We start from the raw sequence: 2,371 nt of genomic DNA, 5'->3' as shown, positions 1-2,371 counted from the left end.
AAAAGCGCCTGCCTGGCAAGCGCAAGGTCATGAGTTCGGTTCCCGGTACCAGAGAAAAACCAAAAAAAAAAAAAAAAAAAAAGAAAGATTTGAAAAGTTAGTAAATCAGAGTAAAAGATGGAATGGAAAACTCAAAATGCAAATTAGTCCTTTCACACAACTCTCTCCATGTCTAAGCGCAGCTCTACAAGCCCCAGTTATCTTATACTCCAGTATCTCTAAATTCTTAAGACTGAAGATTCTAACCCTACTTGCAATTCTGTCAATTAATGCCGCTTGTCCTACCAGGAAATGTCAAAAGTTCATCTTCCCCACATACTATTGCTCTCATACATTCAGGTTCTCTAAATATACAAAAAGACAAATTCAATCCAGAAAGCCCATCTCCCTCTTTCTCCCACTGGATGTGAACAGAGAAACACCATGCTCCCTGCTGCTGGCAGCTTCATTATGACCAGGTGGGTTCAACACACAGGCAGCTGACCCTAGAGATAGTAGAGTTCTCGATGCTAAGCCCCCAACTACTCCTAAAATCCACACTAATCCAGGGCTTTCTGCTAAGCAAAACTGTAAGTTTATTCTTTAAGCTGAATTGAATTCGGTTTCCAGAAACACACAGTCTAAACAATTATTCTTCCAGTAGGATCTGAGGCACAGAAACAATGCCATTGTATTTTCATCCAACAAAAATGTTCCTAGAGGAGCTAATGTATGCTTAGCATCACCCTAGACACTAAGGATACAGCAGTGACCAAGTCTAACTGCCTGCTTTTTTGTAGCTTACACTCTAACAGAAGAAATAGGTAAAACACAAATTTAAAAGAGCCAGTTTCCACTTTCATCTTCAGGGAAGCTCACCAGGTGGTAAATCTTAAACAAATACAAGACTTTCTATCAGTTTTTACTACCTCTCCCTTAAGCAGGAACAGAGACCAAGCACCATGCAACATGTGAGGAAAGCCTACATCAGTAACAGTGGACCTTCTAGAGCTTTCAACGGTATGAACAGCCAACTATGGCACACGTGCCTTAGGTCCACCACTGGCCCAGGCTATAAAAGATGGGGTGGGGGGCGGCATGACACACTTCACAACAATCAGAGACAACGAAGGTGCCAAAAGAAACCCTGGGAGGGGGGGACACTATTATCATCAAGAAACGATACACACTGTTTTCAAAAAACAAAAACGGAATGTTCTAAAACACAAACATTCACAGCTTTCAATTAAAAAAGTGATAACCCAGACGAAAAATTCAATAGAGCAGGGAATAAAGCACAGTGGTACAGCACTTGCCAAGCACACACGTACATAGAAAGCCTGGGTTCAATCCCAGCACAGCCCAAGGCAAAAACAAAACAAAACAAAACGAATCAGTAAGACTCTTTCTCTAAAAGAATGGGCAGGCCAATCCTAAGAGTCTGGGGGGCAAGTACAGAATAAGTACAAATGTAAACTATAAAATATCTTGCTTAGGGCTGGGCATGTGCTTAGCGTGACCAAGGCCGTAGGTTCAACGCCCAACACCAAAAGAATATTTACCTATAAAATGTGCTGATAACCTTAGACATAATGCCAATGAATAATCACCATCAACTGCTGGGTCCTTTTCTGCAGCCTACTTCAATAAGCAATTACTAACCACCCATTACCTATCAGACACTACTGACATTGTCTGCTAGGAAAAATCCTGCAAAGCACATTTGATTCCGGCCTCAAGATCAGTGAAGAGTAAAATAAGAGATCACTGCCACAGTTTAAACACCAGACACAAGGGAAGTGCAGGACACCTGCTCAGAGGGTCTCTTCCCAGGCCCCAGGTTCTATCCAGCAGACCCACACAATTAAACACTTCCTGGACTCAGGTGACACAGCTGAGCTCCACACTGTGAGCCACTCACATCAGTTCTCCCACGCACATGCGGTCGTGAAGCAGACACACCCACAGCACGGACACATATACATAGATGTGTCTGTGCACACATGTAGTAGTCATTATTTTGTTTGACAAATACTTATTTTTTTTCTGGGGATTGAACCTGCCCTGGCACTGCGCCACACCCCCAGTTATTTATTTATTATTTTGAGACAAGCTCTCATTAAATTGCTAGGCTCAAACTTGTGATCTTCCTGCATCACCTACACCCAGTTCGACAAAAATCGAGCCACAAGTAAACAAGCAGTCCCCACTTGGACCCTAATTCCCCACGTGATTTCAGACAAGTCAGTTCCTGCAAGGGCACTGCCTCCCTCAAAGATCAGAGAAAACCAGAGAGGGATATTCCTCCTCCCTTACGTAGTCTAGGGGAAGGCCGCAAAGCAATGATTCTCGGTAAACTGCCCACCAGTGGCATTTGGATTAACCAATTTCT

The sequence above is a fragment of the Chinchilla lanigera genome, unplaced genomic scaffold (genome assembly GCF_000276665.1).
Source record: "Chinchilla lanigera isolate Chin_1 unplaced genomic scaffold, ChiLan1.0 scaffold00058, whole genome shotgun sequence".
Taxonomy (NCBI): Eukaryota; Metazoa; Chordata; class Mammalia; order Rodentia; family Chinchillidae; genus Chinchilla; species Chinchilla lanigera.
This window is presented reverse-complemented; position numbering follows the sequence as displayed.